We start from the raw sequence: 20,245 nt of genomic DNA on the forward strand, positions 1-20,245 counted from the left end.
CTCCCCTTCCCCCAGATACAGAAAGGAAAAAAAAGAATGTGGAAACAATAGTCTTAGCCACTTTCCTGTAGCCTTTTACTCTGAGCCCTAATCAATTATGTAAAGATCATCAAAAACATTTAGAAAAAGATATTTTTATTTATTTGAGCGGCAGAAAAGAGAGAGAGGAGAGGAGAGGAGAGGAGAGGAGAGGAGAGGAGAGGAGAGGAGAGGAGAGGAGATGAGATTCCATCCATTGGTTCCATTTGCACTCTTGGCCAGGCCAAAATCAGAGCCAGGAGCTTCTTTGGGGTCTCTGGTGTAGGTGGTAGGGACTCAAGTACATGGCCATCTTCTGCTGCTTTCCCAGGCCATTAGTAGGGAGCTGGATTGCGAGTGGAGCAGCCAGGATACAAACTGGCACCCCTGTGGTGTGCCAGTGCTGCAGGGGTAGGTATAAGCTGCCAGCGTAACAACATCAGCTCCTAGCTGTTTTTGAGGCTGGGATAGAAGCAGGGAGGCCTGGCCCTGTGCAGGTCCTGCTATAGCCTGAAATGCAAGGTGGAGGTGGAGGGCTGATGGGCAGCAAGAAGGTGGCAGTGCTCCCTGCCCTGGGAGGTGCTAGAAGGGGCCTGTGAGAATGATGAGCATCCCATGCATCTCAGGAATGAAGCCTGGGTGACAGCTGCCTGCTGTGTCCTTCTGCGGGTTGGGGCCAGGGACACCCTCATGGAGGGGTGGGGGTGGTGTGCTGCTGAAGTCCAGACTCTGCTGGGGTCTTCCCGGAGCAAGGGCAGTGCTTCCTTGATGTCCAGGGTTGTCCCTGCCCACCCCTGGGTTTCATTGCCACCTAGGGCCTGTTGTGCCCCCTAAAGAGAGAGCATGTGCCAACCCGGTGCTGTAGGGTCGGGCATGTCCTCCAGGGTGCTGCCCAGGGCAGTTGTCTGTGACCTGGAGCTATTAAGCAGGCCAAGTGTGGCTTAGGGGCGCCAAGAACTGGGTTTCACATTTCATTTAGTTTTCATGAGCATCTCCATTTAAATGGCTACATTCTAAAGGGGTTGCCAGAGAGAAAGAAGTCTTTGATCTGCCGGTTCACTCCCCTGAATAGCTGCAAAGGCCATAGATAGGCCAGGCTGAAGCCAGGAGCCTGGAACTTCACCACGGTCTCTCACATGGGTGTGGGGGCCCAAGCACTTGGACCACCTGCTGCTTTCCCAGGAATATCTGCAGGGAACTGGGTCAAAGTGGAGCAGCTAGGGCTTGAACCAGTGCTGTATAGGATACTGGCATCCCAGGTGGTGTCTTCATGTGCTATGCCAGCGTGCCAGCTCCTGGTGCTGTTGGAGACGAAAGGTTTTCATTAGCAGTGCTGCCCTGTGCTGGGGTGGCTGTTGTCATGAAACATCTTACCAGAGAGTGATCTGTTCTTAGCAGATTGCTGAGCCACCCGAACGGTGTGTGGAGATGTCGAGGCACAGCCTGGCAGATCAAGGCTCACCCTTGAACTGGGCATGTTTGGGAATTGAGTGTCAGGTCTGGTAGGTGAGGGGGAGGAGGACAGGCCCAAGGGCCTCATTTGTCTGGGAGACACAGCAGCTCCGGTAAAGGCATTTTGAACAGCAAGCTCCCTTTAGAGAGAAGATGCGAAGGGCAGACGTGTTGGATTTAGGACTGAATGGATTATAAGGGAGCCAGAGGAGCCTCAGAGAGCAGCTTGATTAGCCAGCATATGTGAGACACAAGCCCTGCTTCCAAAAACCGGGCCAGGGATATTATCCACCTCATTGTGCAGATAAGTCAGGAACATGCAGCATGAAGCTGCACAGTGTTTCAGTGGGGTCCCAGATTTGGTCCCAAGTCTGACCGGAGTCACAGCTGCATGTGCGATGCAGCTGTGCCTGCCCACCCTCAGGCTGGCATCCACACTGCCAGAGCCCCGCTTTGCCTTCTGCCATGCTGGGCTGAGGATAGGATCCTTGGGCTGCTTCGTGCAGTGCCCATGGCCAAGTGGTTGCTGTGGCTGGGGCCCCCGGTCCTGTGTGGAGGGCTGTGGGATGTGTGAGGCGGCATGTAGTGGGTTGCTGGTCCAAGGCTGCCAGTCTGTGAGCCCACTGAAGAGTGGTCCTGCCCTTGATGGAATCCGGAGACACCTGCGTGCCCGAAGAGGTTCAGGAGGGACAGGGAGCCTGAGGGAAGCTGAGCGTTTACGTTCCTCACCCAAGAGACAGTGCAGGGGAGACTTGAGCCGTTCTCCTTCCTCTCTGCTCTGCCTGGGCCTCTGCCCAGGCGGGGGAAGGGCCTCCTTCTGTCCAGCTGTTGTCCTCCCCCCTCCTCCCTGCTGCTGCAGCTGTCCCAGCTCCATCAATCTCATCCAAGGTTGGCTGGGAGGAGGGGTGGGGAAAGCAGGGGCCCCTTGGGTGTGTGTGACGAGGTGGAGGTATCCCCAGTTGCTGAGGAAAGGACTCTGTGGGTGCTGTCTGTCCCCCACTCTAGCTCCTGGGTAGATTGTGAGGTATGGGCAGCTCAGCTTTCAGCCCCTTAGCATTCGTGTCCTGGTCCTCCTTCTGTCATTTAAAAGAGTCAGGAAGTTTTGCCATGATTCCCATCCAGTTCTACTCCTATGTCTTTTTTTAAAATATATTTTTAGTTTGAGTTCTGAATTATGTGATGCTCCTATGTCTTAACCTTGATGTAGTTTTTATGAATGAGTCGTTGACTGGCCCTTCAGCTACATCCAGGATGAGGAGAGGGACTGGGGTGTCTTTCTCCTGTGCTGGTTCCAGTCTGGGGGCAGTCAGACATGGGCTATGTGCTCTGGGAGAGGACAGTGTGTTTTGTGGGGGTCTGTGTGGCAGATGGAATGGGGCCCAGCTGGACATCTGCATCCTGATGTGTGTACCTGGCCTTATTGTCACTTTCTGCTGAGGTCCCACAGAGTCCTCGAAGGCCCTGGTTGCTTTGCTTTCTTCAGGAGCTCGAGGGAGAGGTGGGAATAGGGAGCCAGAACTCTTTCTTGGCTGGGGATCGTTTTGCCAGGCTGCAGAGGGAGAGCAGCACTGCCACTTGTCATCATTTAACAGGTAGCACCGCCACAGTGCGCAAAGCTGCTGTAATAAGGGGCTCTCTTGTTGTGTTCTGGGTTCCAGCTTCATCTCATCGCAGCACTGACTGACCGAGCCCCACACACCCTTCCAGACCAGGCTTTGAGTGGAGACATCTGGGGAGCTCTTCGTTAATTCAGACTCCTGGGTCCCCTGAATCTGGAGCTCTGACATTAGGCCTAGAGATCTGTGTTTTACCAAGCTGTCCAGGCCATTTTCCTGCAGTAGTGTGGATGAGGAGGCCCGATGCTTGTCCCATGGCGGAGAAGGCTGCCAGGGGACAAGTGTACACAGGTGCTCTTTTTTCAGCAGCCTGTGCACCTTGCAGGAGCATTTGCCCATCTCTGTTGCATGGATGCAGCCAGCTAGCATGGAGTGAATACCTGGTGTGTGAACTGACAAGGGACCTTAGCCAGACCTCAGACACCCCTTACTTGCTGCTCAGAGCTTTCCAGCTAAGGACAGAGAGAGCTGGAAGGTAGGGGCCCCAGGCAGTGGTGCTTTGGTTTGCTGTCTGTTTTTGCAGGCATCTAGGACAGATGGGATTCCCTTTGGAAAGCCTGCATCCTGGAACCTCACATGGAGTGTGGTGTCTTTGGCCCCCAGGGGTGCCGACAGGCTTGGTTTCGGCCAGGAGCCCAAGGTCACATCTCTTCCATTTACACTTTCTTTTTTCTGTGCAGTCCTGGCTTATCTGCTGATTCTCACCTGGGCCAGGTGTGTGCTGGTACTTAGTGAATGCTGTTTTCTCTCCTCCACCCTTTTCTCTGATGAGGACTGTGTGTTTGTATGTGTGTGGGCTTCGACTTTCTGAACCCTCTTCCCGATTGGGGCTGCCTGAGCCAGCTCCCACCAAAGAGCTGACGTCAGCCTGCCAGGTTCTGAGCACTGCAGGAGCAGGCGCATTTGTCAGCCACCCCTTCCTCACCCCATGCTAGGTCTGCCTTGGGGCATCCATTTCCCCCCACCCTCACCTTCCCTGTGCCTTTTAACTCGATACTCCCTGCCCTGCTCCGTGCACATGGCTGAAGCACTAAGCATGCTCGATTCTTCAGCGAGGCTTCTTCAGCCGAGCCTTTTGTCCTTCCGCTCACATTCAACCCTGTCAACATTTTTTCCCAATGAAGTTCTTCCTCCCCTGCGCAGTCCCCAGTCTCCAGCCAGCTTCTCTAGCCAGGGACACAATCGCATTGCAATTGCTAGCACTTCCTGGAGATCAGATCCCCAGAGAGCTATAAAAATCCAGGAGTGTTTCTGGCCATCTTTCCATGAGGGGTGTACTGTCACATGCTCGTGAAACGTGTGCGTGTGTGTGCACGCACATGTACACAAGCGTGTGTCTCTGTGTGTGTGCTTTTGGCTTCAGAGGAGGCCGGCAGATTGCATCACCTATGTTGCTGGTTTCTGGCTGCCAGTTTGAAGTTCTTAAGTGGCTTTTCTGATTCCAGGCAGTGGATCGCTCCCCACACCCACCCAGTGCAATCAGGCTCCATGCCCCGCGTGGGGTGGATTTGGGTAATGGCCGGGATGCATTCCTCCCATTCTTTTCTCACAGGAAAATGGGCCTGGAAATATCTCCTTGGTGAGGATTGCTTTTTGGGGGAGGAGGGACCTGCACACTTGGGCCCTCTTGGCCTCCTTCAAACTCCCCCCACCCCAACCCCACCCCAAGGCAGGTGCTGCCAGCTGGGCAGGCTCCCGGACTGCACGCGTTCCTGGGTGGTTTTGTGACTTGACCTGCTATGCTGTTCTCCTCCCACTCTTGCCTGCTGCCACAGTGGGACTTCTCTGCCAACCCGGAGACCAAACAGAATGGGACAGCAATCAATGAAATTCCTCTCTCCTTCCGTTTCTCCCACCCCCTCCCATCTTCGGGATTGAAAAGTGAAAAGCCCAACTGGTGTAGGGTAAGTGAATTTCCTTGCGATTCAGCTGCTTGGCTCAGACAGCTCCCCAGGGAGGTTTTTCCTTCCACTGCTCTCCTTTCTCTGGGGAATTCAGAGCTGGAAATCTCTCCCTGGGGAGTCTGGTGTACTTGGAAGTTGCAGCCTAGGACATCTCTCTCTGTCATCATTCTGTGCTTTCCAAGGCTCCAGCTCTCGGTCACAGCAGCCACAGCACAGCCCTCGCTGCCTGGCACTGGGGAGGCCAATGCATAGTCCAGTCTTCTGTTTGCTGCACTGAGGACACTCAGCTCCTCCCTGTCCACTGTGCTCTGCCATGAGGGTTGGTCCTGTGGGCTGGGGTAAGGCATCCCTCTTGGGGAAAGCCTTCCCTCTCTGGGTAAGAAACAGCCCATAGATTCCCAGCGATGGACATGGTGGAGCAAATATTGATAAGAGTGAGTGAAGGGTGGTCTTGGGGTAGGCAGAGGTTGTGGCCAGAGTCATTTTGTTTCCTCATGCTGCATCAGAAAGCAAGACCCCTACACCACTGCACAGGTGCTGGAACAGCAGCGGGTCCCCATATACATGATGGGTGCAGGCCCCTGGGCCACACCCGTACCCAGTGAGGGAGGCTGAGCTTCCTTTTATGATGCCAGTGTGCATGTGTTGGGGGTGCTTTGAATACCCCCTCTAAGTCTACAGGCCAAGTTACCTTGCACTGGACCCCTGAGGGACCCTCACAAGGTGTTCTGAGTCAAGGTAGCATTTCCCAGCCAGCCCTCTCCTCATCACCTGTTGTTGGGTTGTGCCAGTTGATTTCAAGGTGCGCATTTAAAACAAGCACGTATGATATAAATAATGTCATGTAATAAGAATATAAATCAAAGGAGCAGAGGGAAAACAATGCCTCACAGACCTGCCATCACCACAAATCAACTTTGCATTTTCCATGATGTCTTTGGTCTGAATTTACTTGCAAACATAATTCTCACACAACTGTGGTTTTAATGTAGATGGAACTTCACATTCTCTTTGCCTTATTTAATATTCTACCCCAAGCTACATAATCATCACAATTAGACTTTCCAATGTTTACACAAGAATCACTGAATGTTTGTCAGTTTTCCCGTGGTTGAACATTTAGTTTGTTCGTAGTTATAATTGGCCTAAATCATAATACAGGAAATTGCCTTAATATGTTAGTATTTTGTGTGTGTATGTGTGTGTGTCTTTCTGTGTGTCTATCCTTTTTGTTCTGTTTCCTTTGGACAGTTCAAGAGCCAGACATGGGGTGGTGTTTGGCACGGGATGACGACGCTGCTGGGGAGGCCCACGTCCCATGCTGGAGGGTCTGGTTGCAGTCCCAGTGTCTCTGCTTCCTTCTCACGTGCACCCTGGAAGACAGCGGATGGCGAGTCAAGTTGTTGGGTCCCATATGGGAGGCCCGGATTGAGCTCCAGGCTCCTGCACCAGCCTGCTTGGGAAGTTTGGAGGCCACATTTTCATGGTGGTGTGGGCTTGGCAACCTGCTGGCATCATGCCTAGGTGTCTGATGTGTGTGTCACTCATCCAGTAATTCCTAGGTGGCATGTGTGTATGCATGTATGCCCCCATCTAGCCCGTTGAAAGCAGCGAGAGTAGGTCCCACGTGGACACCCAGGAGTGTATAGCCCTAGATGAGCAGGACCCCCCCCCCCCGGTGTACCCTTACCCGCTTCCTTGAGTGGCATTCAGTGGATGTTACACAAGGATGCCCTCACGTGAGTGCCGTGGGCCAGGCTGCTGGAATCTGTGATGGCTGAAGACTGGGCAACTCCCACCTGGACATATTACAGCTTTTTGGGTCCATCTGGGTGTTGCCCCAACTACACATGAGCCTGACTGGGCCAGGTTGTTTGCCCCACCTTGCCTAGTTTTTATTGTTTCATAGCAGAAGACCCAACACAGAAGTGTAAGATTTTTGCAGAAGATTAGCTTATGCTGAATTATATGTGGAAGACATGGCTTTGGCTTTAAATAAATACCTGGCTCAGCCCTGTGGCTGCTGTCTTACAGGCCTCTGGACTCTGAAGTCTAAGCACCGGAGTGCGGTGCCCTGAACCTGCAATGGGATCATTAGCTACCCGCCTCTTCCCTTTGTGGTAATCAGTGGACTGTGCAATGGTGGTCATGGTGGGCTCCTTTTCTGGTTTCTTCTTCAGTCCTCTGCAACCTTGATGAAGACAGTTGGAATTTCTCAAAGGTCAACGGGCCATAACAGTTAATAGAATTATCATACGCAGCATAACACCGTCCATCTCAGTGACACCAGTGAGACACAGACAGGCTGCCCTGGGAATGCCCAGACAGTGCCATCTGATTGTCTGTGAAGCTGCTGGAGCATCATCTCACGGAGGCTGCTCCTGTAGAGCCATTAGAAAGAATTGAGACATCACAGGGTGTCCTCCATGCAGTGTTGCTGTCACGGCGAGCAGACAGGGGTGTCTGGATCTGTCTCGGAGCAAGATGCCGCTTCTTCCTCTTCTTTCCCTGTGGTGGGAGCTGGGCCTTGGGGTTAGCTGTGAGAAGCCTGGAGTTGGGACTGGGGAGCGTGGTGGGTATCAAGTGTTTTTTGATTCCTCCACTTGCTTGGCTATGCAGTAAGAAAATTGTGCCCATTGGGCACTTAGCATGTAGTACCATGGGCGTGGGCGAGGCAGCACTGGCAGGGCCCCCTCCTCTTGAGGGCTGTGGGAGGATGAAGGAAGGCCCTCTGAAATGCTCTGGATGCCTCAGGAAGGAGCTGGCCCTTGGCTTCACACCCCACCCAGGTGACACTCAGCAAGTATGACTTGCCGGGGAAATCACCCTGTGTTATTTATTATTTATTAGGACACAAAGCTTTTCTTAGCTGGGAGGTGTCAGATCACTGACAGTGTCAGGTCTAATTTTCCTCCATTAATAACAGGTTGGCATCCTCCCCAGCAGTGTCCACACCTATCTGCCAGGGCCCTGGAGGACGCTGCAAGGCAGGGGAAGTGGGAGGCAAGGCTGGGAAGGGTGGATGAGCCAGCGTCCAGGATTGCCTGTGTTGAGCAGTCAAGGAAAGTGGTCAGGGAAAGTGGGGCCTAGCCGGTGGGGAGTCCCTGAAGGTGGGGAGCGAGGAGTTCATGGAAATGTCCACCCTCCTCAGGAAGGGCTCTTGGAGTAGGGGATTCTGGTGAGACTTAGGCTGTGGTTCTAACTCTTGAGTGGGATCCCTGCACCTAGGGCAAGCTCGATGGTGGGTGGAGGAGTTGACCAGGATCAGGGTAGGAGATGGGCTTGAGCTGGACCCCACTGCAGTGCAGTCTAACTTGCTTCTGGACTACCATATTTTTAAAAATAAAAATCTATATATTTGAAAGGCAAAGAAAAATATCTTCCATCTGCTGATTCACACCCCAAGTGGCCACAATGACCAGGGCTGGGCCAGGCTAAAACCGGAAGCCAAGAACTCCATCATTAGGGTCGTTCACATGGCTGGCAAGGGCTCTGGTCCTTGAGTCATCTGTCACTGCTTTCCCAGGTGCATTAGCTGGGAGCTGGAAATGAAGCAGCTGGAACTCAAACCAGGACTCACCTGACATCACCAGTGGAGGCTTAACTTGCTGCACTACAGTGCCGCCACATTCTGACCCTGAGTAGATGCAGAATTTACAGGCTCAAACCCCTTGAAGTACTAAATTTGAAGCTTCATGCTGTGCCTTACAGCCTGAAGGTGAGGGGCAACAGAGCTAATTTCTTTATTTCCACTTTGTTCAGGTAAGTGCTGGGTCATTTAACTACATAGTGTTTAAGGCAAAGTGGATCTGTGTGTATGCAGAGCCCTTAACCTTGACTAATCTCTTGGCTCTCTGGACCCCAGTTTCTCTTTATGTAAAGTCGAACAAATGATAATTCCCTTTTGGGGTGTTGTGTAAATGAGAAAACCTTAGAACAGAGCTGGCATTGTTGAGCTCCTGCCTGGAGTACCAGAGTCTCCTATCGCAGCCCCAGGTCAGGTCCCAGCTGCTGCACTCCTAATCCCAGCTCCCTGCTGATGCTCCTGGGAAGGCAGCCGAAGATGGTCCAAGTGCTTGGACACCTCCACCCATGTGGGAGACCTGGCTCCTGGCTTCTACCTGCCCTGGCTGTTGTGACCATATGGGGAGTGAACCTGCAGATGGAAGATCTCGCTTGTCTCTATCCTTGTCTTTCCCTCTATCAAATAAATAAGTAAATTTCTTAAAAATGAAAACAAGGCTGTAAAATTGTGCCTGGCCCAGTGGGGACCAGGGTAATCAACAATAGCTGCTCTGTTGTGAACACAGACTGAGACCTGGAGACCCAGAGCAGCATGGGCTTCGATCAAGGTCTCACGGGAAACCGTCAGACCTTGAACTCAGGTCCACAGCCTCTTAGGGCCATGTCCTTCCATTCTCTGTGAGGCCCTGGACCCTGGCCTTCCCTCCCCAAAATGGCGGCAGACTCTGGCAGAGTGTGGGCAGGTGGAGGCTGAGTGGAACGTTATGGATGGGTCCCAGGTCCCTGCCTTGCCTATGATTAGGGGGATACTAATGGATCTGCACACCCTGATAAAAACTGTGAAGGAAAACCTACCAGGGCTTTTGTTCCCTGAGCAACTCCGTTGTGTCCATCTCCCCTGCCCCAGCCCTCCCTTTATCTCCTAAGAAAGAGGCACGGGGAGGATGATGGACTGCTGGCGCCTGTCACCACGTGGCTGCCACAAGTTGGAGGCTCCGCACTTCCTGCACATACATTTTCCTTCTTGCCTTCCCTGGCTCAGTTGCAGAGAGAGAGATCTGGCCACCCCAGGGAACATAGGGCTTCCCACACTGCTGGTGCTCTTTTTGTTAGCCCCTCCTACAAAGGCGTCCCAGCTGCAGCTGCCTGTGGGTTGAGTCAGATCATACTCCTGCTCCAGAACCTTCAGTGGCTCCCATGGCACGTGCCCAGGCCAGGCTTCTAAGCACAGCATGGAAGACTCTGCAGAATCCGACCTCAAGCCTGCTTTACTCTGTTGTTCCCTGCTGGCCCCTGCAGAAAACATATGTTCGTGTTGTCCCCATCCAACTTGCTGTTTCCTGAACAGACCTGGAAATGCTCTGCCCTTGGTCATATGACTCCATGTGCTTGGAAAGGACCTCATCCTGGTGGAATTAAGCCCATTCTTCAAGGGTTTGTTCAAGTGCCAGCTTGGGAGCTGATTGCATCTTGCTAGGGAGTGTGTCCCTTTTACCTGGCAGGGAAATGCGTGCAGTGAATGCTGAACTTGTCCCTGGGACCCTCTGCCTTGCCCTGTGCAGGTCTCCTGCAGGCCTTCCTGATGACTGGGCAGTTTGAGCACACCCCTACCTCACCCCCGATGTAAAGCGTCTTCACACTTTAATTGCACATGATCTAAGTTCCTTGGCAGTTTTTCTTCTGCAGCTCTAAGTTCTCTTAATGTTTCCCATCATTGTGGGGCTGTGAGCCTGCAGGTTTGGTAGAAAGAGCTCTGGACTTGAAGTACCAGTCCTGGCTTCCTTCCGCTTTGCTCCAGCCGATTGTGAGAAGGGGAGATAGTCCCCGTTCTCTAGACCTCAGTTGCTCAGCTGGACAACAGGCTGCCTTAAGCAAAGGCATTCTATTGAGATACAATTCATGTATGTACTAGGTGATGAGGTCTGGGTCAGAAGGGGATGTCAGTATAGACTCTCAAACGCCCAAGAGGAGACTACGTGGAGGCTGGAGAAACGATGGCTGCTTGCAAGCCAAGGACAGAGAGCATGGCTGAAACCGACCTTGTTGACACCTTGAACTTGGGCTTGCAGCCTCTGGAATCATGGGAACTTGAGGGCTGCTGTTGGAGCCTCCCGGTGTGTGGCGCTGGGTCACAGCATCCTTGCCAGGTGGATCCACCTCCTTATCACACCGCTCGGTGCTTCAGAGTTGGGTGACCCTCATCACCTTCTGAGTTTTGCACGTTTTGTTACCTCTCTTTTCATCTGCCCAACCCTTCTCTCACCCCTGACCCTGGGACACCAGGGTGCTCTGTCCCTGCAAAGTGAGTGGTCCTGGGCCTGTTTGACAGGTGGTCACACGCTGTAAAAGCTGTTGTGTCATCTTCTCTTCCTATGGACCAGCACCGTGTGTTCCGTGCTTACTCCACAATGGACACTGGGCTGGTTGCAGGATGTCTTGGCTGTCATTGAGCTGTGCAGAACACAGAGGTTTTTTGTTTGTGTGTGTGTTTGGACATTTTAGCATTTCTCTCTCTCTCTCTTTTTTAAAGATTTATTTATTTTTATCACAGAGTCAGATATACAGAGAGGAGAGAGAGGGGGAAGATTTTCTATCCGATGATTCACTCTCCAAGAAAGTGCAAAGGCCGGTGCTGTGCCAATCTGGAGCCAGGAGCCAGGAACTTCCTCCAGGTCTCCCACATGGGTGCAGAGTCCCAAAGCATCGGGCCATCCTTGACTGCTTTCCCGGGCCACAGGCAGGGAGCTGGATGGGAAGTGGAGCTGCCGGGATTAGAACCGGTGCCCATATGGGATCCCAGTGCGTTCAAGGCGAGGACTTTAGCCACTAGGCCATGCTGCCAGGCCCTTTAGCATTTGTCTTAAGTCCTTACCTGCCTGTAGACTTGTTGGGTGATGTGGCAATCCTATGTTTGATTTTTGGAGGCAGCATCAGATGGTTTTCCAAGCGAACTTTACCATTTAATGTTCCCGCCAGCCGCAGAGCGGGGTTTTCTTCCCATGTCTACATTATTGTCATCTGTCTTTCTGAAGCCAGCCCAGTGTATGGTAAGTGCAGTCACATTGCAGCTTGGTTTGCATTCCTCTGATGAGTGACATTGTGTATTTCCTTTTAAAAAATTCTTTTATTTATCTGAAGGGCAGAGTTACTGACAGAGGGAGAAGATCTTACACCCTCTGCTTTACTCCCTAAGTGACCATGTTGGTTGGGGCTGGGCCATGCCGAGCTCAGGAGCCTAGAACTGCAGCCAGCTCTCCCATGCAGGTGCAGGGACCCGAGCATTGGGCCCACTTCTGCTGCTGTTGGAGGCGCATTAGAAGGGGAGCTGTATGGGAAGTAAAGCAGCCGAGGACACATGTTGGTGTTCATATGGGATACTTAACCTGCTGTGCCACAAGTCCAGCCTACTGTACATTTTCTTTAGAGGATTGACTGTTTATATCCTCAGTCTATCCTTGCCTTAAAGTTGAGTACTTGTCTTTTTGTTGCTGACTTGTAAAAATTCTTTGTATGTTCTGATCTTAAGTCATTTAATGTGTATATGATCTGCTTATATTTTCCAATCTTCTTCATGGGTTTCTCAATCTTTTTAAAAATATTTATGTATTTTTATTGCAAAATCAGATATACAGTGAGGAGGAAAGACAGAGAAGAAGATCTTTTGTCTGATGATTCACTTCCCAAGTGACTGCAATGACTGAAGCTGCGCTGATCCGAAGCCAGGAGCCTAGAGCCTCTTGAGGGTCTCCCACATGGGTGCAGGGTCCCAAGGCTTTGGGCCATCCTTGACTGCTTTCTCACACCACCAGCAGGGAGCTGGACGGGAAGTGGAGCTGCTGGGATTAGAACTGGCACCTATATGGGATCCCTGTACATTCAAGGTTAGGACTTTAGCTACTAGGCCAATGCCCCGGGGCCAAGATTTATTAATTTTTGAAAGTCAGCTATACAGAGAGGAGAGACAGAGGTCTTCCATCCGTTGATTCACTCCCCAAGTGGCTGCAATTGCTGAAGCTGAGCCAATCCAAAGCTAGGAGCCCTGAGCCCCCTCTGGGTCTCCCACGCAGATGCAGCTGTCGCAAGGCTTTGGGCCATCCTCGACTGCTTTCCCAGGCCACCAGCAGGGAGCCGGATTTGAAGCAGAGTAGCTGGGACTTGAACCTGTACTCCGATAAGGGATGCTGGTATTGCAAGAAGGGTCTTGAACCTGCACTACAACAGCAACTCCTGAAGTGTTGTATGGTTTTGTTCTTATATTTAGGCTTGCGGTCCATTGGAAGTTAATTTTTATGAGTGGTATAGGGCAGGAGCCCACTTTGTTTTTTGTTTTCTGTTTTGTTTTTGCATGAGGCGATGCAGATTACTGTTGAGGTAGCTGATATTGCCCAGGAAGCTCCTGTTCTGGGCCTGGCTAGGGATACAGGTGTGTAGCGACCTCTCCCCGTACTCCTGCAGTGGCTCCCCAGCCTCTGTTGGGCATTCTTCTTTTTAATATTGTTTATATAGTTGAAGGTGTTGCAGGCCCATGTGGGCCTCCAAATCAGGCAGGGTGGGGAGAGTCGAGGTATGGAGGAAGGAGGGTGGGACAAATGCTTCAGGGTTTTTTTTTTTTTTTTATCTCTTTCTGTGATCACAGGGGAGGAGAGGGAAGGAGCTGCTCTTTGCTGTCACTATAGCAGCACCCAGGGACGGGGAAGTCATTGGATGACACCTTAGAGACCGTGATGTGGGGAACAATGTTCTGAGGATGTTGCTTGAGTCGTATTGATAGTTCTGAGACATTGTTGGCTTCATTGCACCAGGGTTGAAAAAAATCTTTCCAAGGTCTGTTGGCTGAGTGAGTCTCCCTCAGTGTACATCCATAGACTCCGACACTTGCTGCAAAACATGGCCAGGAGAGTTGTCCAACCTGTTCTGTTTTCCATCCTCTGATGAGGCATTTGATGTCCTCTACTGACCTAGATGAGCTGGTTGTCATGTCCCCTCTGCATCTGGGTATGCTGTCCACTGCATAGATGTAGGCAGCTGGGGAGGCCCAGTCCTGATATATGCGTTCCAAGGTTGGACCATATATCTTGTTATTTTCCCAGTGGCCGGGATTTGAGTCCAGTGATCTAGTTGGGGAGTCCCCTAAGAAGCCTCATCTGGGATGACCTCAGATTGACTCTAGTGTGTGCCAGCCATGCAGGGTCAGGTTTGGTCTGCCACCTGCACCAGCCAATGCACATACCAGTGGGTGCAGCTGCCTGGTCAGTTCTGGCCCCCAACCCCATCTCATGTGAACTGATGGGAGCTGCAGCCCAGCTTGCCAGTGAGTCTTCTGTATTGGGATTTTATAATCCTGTGTTTAATTCGCTCCTCACAGTGCCCTGAATGGTACTGTGTACAGCTGGACACTGAATAATTGATCCGGGTGATGGTGAAGGTCAGAGCAGAAGAATATGGGCTTCCATCACAGCGGGGGCAGCTCTTGTTTAGCGTGAGGGTCCTTGGCTCCCCAATGGAGACACTTGAGAGGTGCTGTGGGCCCCAGAGTGCGTGAATGCGCTGGGGAGCCACCTGTGATGTCAGACAGAAGATGAAGGGGCTGGGAAGGAAAGCAGAAGGCACACTCAGCTTTCCAGCTCCTCTGTCCGATTTTTTTTTCTCCTCAGCACTTTCTCCGCAGAGCTCATGTGATGGTTCCCCTGGAGAGGGTTTAAGAGGCGTTTTAGTGAGACAGTGATGCTTGCCCAGGCCCTGGGTTTCAGGGCACCCTCTCTGCCTGGACCACGGCTCCTAGCCCCTTCCCACTGTGAGAGCCAAGCACAGGGCAGCCTACTGGGCTGCCATGGCCAGGAGGGGAAGGACAGTGGGTACTGGTTGTTTTTGCCAAGGTCTCCCCGGGACCCTGGCCTTCCTCCCTCATTCCCACCATGGGTTCCCGGTCCCAGAGCCTTCCTCTACCTGTGTGTTTTGGTCATGGCCAAGTGACCCTCACTTGCTCCTGCCTGACACCGTCAGCAGCGGTTATTGAATGTGTGGAAAGTGAATGAATGCTTTGCTCCCTTTAACTTGAGCTGCTTCTTTCACCCCATTTCTGTTCTCTGAAACTGCCAACAGTTCCAGGACCAGATTAAATCTCTCCTCCGTCAGACCCCTAATTGAATATGACATTCTCTTCTTTTCAAAACAGTCATTGCTTTTTCTCCTGCCTTTTATTTAAAAGGTAAAGATGCAAAGGTTCCATTCTCTAGGTTTATTCCCCCAAATGCACTCAGGACTTGGCGATGGCTAAGAGCCCAGAATTTGGCCTGGGTCTCCCACATGGGTAGCAGAGACTCAGCTACCTGAGCTGCCACCTGCTGCCACACATGAGCAGAAAGCTGAAATTGGGGGTGAGTGGAACCATAATTTGAGTCCAGGTATTTCACTATGGAGTGTGAACATTTTAGCTGGAATCCCAACCTGTAGGCTTAACCTCCATTTCTGTTTTCATTTAAAAAAATTTAAAAAATATTTATTTTAAAGGTTCAGTTTTTTAAATTGAAAGGCAGAGTTACCATGGAGAGAGAGAGAAAGAGAATCTCTTCCATTCATTGGTTCACTCCCTAAATTACTGCAATGGTTGAAGCCAGTTGGCACAAAGCCAGAAGCCAGGAGCTTCATCTGGATCTTGCACGTGGTGGTAGGGGCCCAAGCCCTTAGGCCACCCTCTGTTGCTTTTCCAGGCCATTAACAGAAAGCTAGGTTGAAAGTGGAGCAGCTAGGACTTGAACTGGTGCCTATATGGGAAACTGGCACTATAGGCAGAAGCCTAACTTGTTATGCCATGGTGCTGGCCACAAATATTTATCTTATTTGAGAGGTAGTCTTCCAACTGTGGGGAGGAAGGAGGGAGGAAAGGAAGGAGAGAGAGAGAGAGAGAGAGAGAATCTTATACTGCTTTACTCCTCAATGGCTGCAAAGACCAGAACTGAACTAGGCTGAAGCCAGGAGGGGCCCAAGTGCTTGGGTCATGTTTGCTGCTTTCCCAGGTACATTAGCAGGGAGCTGGATCAGAAGCAGAGCCACTGGGACTCCTACCAGTGTTTTTGATATAGGTTGCTGGCATTGCAGGTGGTAGTTTAGCTGTGCCATAGCATCAGCTTCTCTTCTCCTGTTCTTCCTGGTCCTTGCACTGGGTTAGGCCTGCCCTTGGAGAGTGGTGCTCCGAGATTTCTGGATGGTGGCTTTTGGGATGGTTGATGGCTTTATAGTGGCCTGTGGATAGATGCTCTTGCCACCTTTGTTCTGCTGGGTGGACTGGTGCCAGTTGTCCCAGCACTCTTGTCTCTGAACCCAGCCCCTTCCTGCCATGCCTTCTCAGTACAGCACTCCTGGTTGCCACCCTGATGGGGCCAAGAGGGCATTGAAGGCATCCAGTGGGCTTTGGTGTAGATCTAGAAACAGCCCTGGGGCCTGCGCTGAGTCCCAGCCTTTCTGTTTCTGCTTTGAGGACCTCTGCATAATCCCTAGACATTTCGGAGCCTTGAACTTCCTGGCTGCCCAGGACCCTCCTGGCTCTGAAATTCGAGGATTCTGGCTCCCTTGGCTGGGGGAGAGAGAGGCTCAAGGTCTTGTGGGCTGGGCTGGCCTCAGAGAGTAGGATTAACCTCTGGGGTCAGTGAGCAGAGCCTGCAGAGCTCAGGAAATGCCTCTCTCTGATCCTTATTTGGTCCTGAGACAGGTGGCAGGGCCTGGAGGAGGGGCAGTCTGACGCTGGGGGGAAGGGAGCCCAAATTCAGCTGCTCATTCTTCTTGCTGGGATGAAGGTCCTCAGGCCTCAAGTACATTAGGAGCTCAGCGAAGATGCTGGGCTCTGGGATTTCTTTTTCAAGTCAAGCAGGCAGCCCCTGGGCCTATCATCGCTCTGTGGATAGGGTGGGTGGGCATCTTACTACTGTGAAGGACGGTTGGCTGGGAATCCCCCCATTCGCCCCTTTTTTGATCAACGCCCCCAAAGATCAGTTCCCTGGGGAGAAATGCTAGCATGATCCCCAGAAAGGGACCTTCCTAGAATTGGCGGTCTGTGTGTTCGCGCCTGTGTCCAGAAACATTAACCACGTTGGTGGATCGGTTGCTTTGTGGCCACCGCGCAGCAGGGTGAGGGTTTTGGAGCCCTTTCTCCCTGTCCAGGCCCAAAGCACTGTCTGCAAAGCGGGATTCTGCTGACAGTCGGGAAGGCGGGGTCTTGGCTGAGCCCACATCCATCACTCTGTGTGTATGCTAGGTGCCTGTGAGATCACCTCTGTGCAGAACTTTTATTGACAGTGCTGTCTGGCCCACCTTTCACCCCACCACCCCCATCTCTGCCACCTACTGGGTGTTGCTGTGATCCTGGGGTGCCTTACGTCCCTCAAGTAATCTGTGTGCTGGCCAGCTGTGGCAGAAGACAGACCTGGTTTGGTAGGGGCAGGTCAGTCTGTAGGAGTGGGGCAGGCAGGAGCCAGGGCTGAGAGGTGGGCCTGACACTGCAGTCCACCAAGGCTGGGGACGGAGGTGGCCGAAGTGTAGGAATGACAGACACCTGAGTCAGTGTTTCCCCTGCACTCTAATTTGGTTTCTTGTAATACAGCAGATGGAGTAGTTTGGCACTGGTGACTATTCTTGATGAAAATGGTTAGAATAAGTTCTTAACATGGGTGAGACACAGGATTTCAATAATACCGCAGCAATATTAAGTCATGACAGCCCAAGGTATATTGTACTTTCTTTCATTAACTTCGATTCAGTAGACAGTTATAGTTTAATTTGTGATGTGCTTAGTTCTTGAAACCACTAATGCTGTCCTTCTTCAAACAAATGTTCCATATTTTGCACTTTTCACTAATTTGGGAAAGATTTCTTATTATCTATTAATGAGGTTTTTACTAAGAATAGGATTAAATGTTATCTGGAGCTGGAAGGTTGCTTAGACATGATCTCGGATTCTTCATTTTAGAAGAAAAAAAAAACGCAAACACACAAATGATCAATGTCTTTATTTTTGTTTAATTGGGGTGGCAGAGAGAACTAGAGAGCGGAGGCACACACCAGGGGAGGGGTGGAGTGTGGGGGTGGGAGAGAGAAATTGTCTTCCCATTCACTGCTTCTTTCCCCCAGATGCATGCGAGGGCTAGGAATGGTCTGGGAGCCAGGAACTCAACCTTGGTCTCCCATCTGCTGTGTGGGTGGCAGAGGACCAATGACTTCTGCCATCACCTGCCACCTTACAAGGTGTGCATAGGCCAGAAATGGAGTCAGGAACCCTAGCCGGGAATGGAACCCAGACACTCCCTTGCGGGACATGGGCGACTTAACCTGCTGTTCACGACTCTCCACCAAGTCTGACCAGGCTTATTTTTACAAAACTGTTTTGTCTTTACAGGTGAAAGGGTTTCAGGGGTGCATTGATGGATGAAAATGGGAACTCGCTCTAACTTTGTGTTGATGTGTGTCATACCTTAGCAGGCAGCAGCCGTTTAGAAAGTGGACACGCTCATGGGAGCCACGGCCAGCAGCAGGACGTGACTGGCCCCTCAGAAGTCCTCTCCTTCTCCCTTCCCCCCACTGCTTCTGACTGCTGGGAGCATAGGCTAGTGTGTGAGCCTCACAGAAGCAGAATCCTATGGAATGTGCTATGTGCCCTTGTATATTTGGCTTGCTTTTCTCAAAAATTTTAAAGATTTATTTATTCATTTTTATTGCAAAGTCAGATATACAGAGAGGAGGAGAGACAGGGAAGAAAATCTTCCATCTGCTGATTCACTTCCCAAGTGGCCGCAACGGCCAGAGCTGAGCTGAAGCCAGGAGCCCCCTGAGGGTCTCTCATTCGGTTGCAGGGTCTCAAGGCTTCTATCTGTCCTTGACTGCTTTCCCAGGCTACAACAAGGGAGCTGGATGGGAAGCAGGGCCACTGGGGATGAACTGGTGCCAATATGGAATCCCAGCATGTGCAAGGTGAGGACTTTAGCTGCTAGGCCACTGTGCTGGGCTCTCAATTTTCTTTTTCTTTCTTTCTTTTTTTTTTTTTGAAGATCTATCTATGTCACCAAAAGTGCTTATACTTCATTAATTTGTATTGTTGAATAGTATTCTACCATGTGGCTGCTCCACAATTGATTGAGTCTTTCTCCTGTTGATGGATAGTTTCCAGATTTGGCTTATCTTAATGCTGTGCTGAGCATTCTGATACACCCTTTTCATCAAAACCGATTTCTGTTGTTTGATAACAGGGCTCGAGATTGCTGAGCATATGGGTGTAGCTCACTTTTATAGGTGTCACCAGTTCTCCAGAGTGACTGGGCCAGTTAACACTCCCCAGTAGCAATGCATGGAAGTGGTGGGTGGCCCATGGGGGTCTTGGCAATTGGTATTTTCTGTTATTTTTTTGTTTCAGCCATCCTGGTGGGGGTGCAGTGGCACCCCAATTAGACTCTTGACTTCTCTGATGACGGTGAAGTTGAGCGCCAGCAGTGAGATTTTGAGCAGTGATTCAACCTGCTTTGTGTCTGCCAGTGCAGGCATACTTTAGGTAGCTGTAGTGCAGGGTTGGTTAGCTCTGAACAGGAAAAGCTGTGAGTCCCTCACTGTGGGGTGACATCTGCTGTGCTTCTGTACCTTCTTTATCTCTTCATGGTCAGTCAGGGTGATGCTAGGCATGTGGGTGCTCCACTGAGACAAGGGGTGGAGTCCACCCAGTGTGCAGGTGGACACGGGCTAGGGTGCAAGTGGGGACCTCAAGCCCACAATGAGCAGATGTGGGGCACACATAGCCCTCCCCAAGTCCAGGCCTGTGAGCATGGCCTCCCGTGGGCTCCTCTGTAATGCTGGAATGGTCAGGGCTAGAGAGCTGCCACGACGTAGATGAGGCTGTAGACCTGGGGTACAAGGGCTGGGGCTGGTTGAATTTCTTCAAGGAGCCTGGGATGATAAGATTTGATGGGGGCTGGGACCGGGGCTGGACCTGTAGCAGTGGACCCACTTGAACCTTGCCCATCCTGGGGGCCCTGTGGGAAGTTCTGCAGGTCCAGGTCCTGGGAGAGTGAAGGCAGCTGGGCTTGCAGGCCTCTCTGGAGGAAGACATGACCTGGAGTCCAGGGGTGAATTACAGCAGGAGTCAGGTGTCCACATGGTGGACACACTAAGGGCCCTGGAACCTAGGGGGTTTTCTACAACATCACGGAGGTCAGACCCTGCAAGGCATGGGTAGCAGCCATCAGCCTTGGAGAAGAACCATTCTCTCTTTTATCATCAGAAAATTTTCTGAGCCCGGCACAGGGGTATAGCACGCTAACCTTCTACCTGTGGTGCTGGCATCCCATATGGGTGCTAGTTCTAGAACTGGCTACTCCAGATTCATCTCCATGTCCGTGTGCCCCTGAACCCACATGGGAAATGTGGAAGAAGCTCCTGGCTCCCCGCTTTTTACTGGCCCACTTTTAGGCATGGGCCAGCTGTGGGGGCCATTTGGGGAGTAAACCAGTAAATGAAAGACCTCTCTGTCCCTTT

At 51.6% G+C, this 20,245-nt stretch overlaps 1 protein-coding gene across 2 annotated transcripts in view; it reads left to right on the plus strand.

Moving 5' to 3' along the window:
- The window catches only part of TSPAN9 (tetraspanin 9), a 166,006-nt gene that overhangs the window by 50,607 nt on the left and 95,154 nt on the right, over nt 1-20,245 (plus strand). The window contains exon 1 of one of the 2 annotated variants that reach the window (XM_040978747.1): nt 8,533-8,708. The exons of the other annotated variant lie outside the window; for it this stretch is intronic. The gene's annotated coding sequence lies outside the window, so the exon portion shown is untranslated. Of the gene's footprint in view, nt 1-8,532; nt 8,709-20,245 lie in introns of those variants that run through there. 2 annotated transcript variants of the gene reach the window in all.

Source organism: Ochotona curzoniae, unplaced genomic scaffold (assembly GCF_017591425.1).
Source record: "Ochotona curzoniae isolate NIBS_2020 unplaced genomic scaffold, NIBS_Ocur_1.0 contig_2927, whole genome shotgun sequence".
NCBI lineage: Eukaryota > Metazoa > Chordata > Mammalia > Lagomorpha > Ochotonidae > Ochotona > Ochotona curzoniae.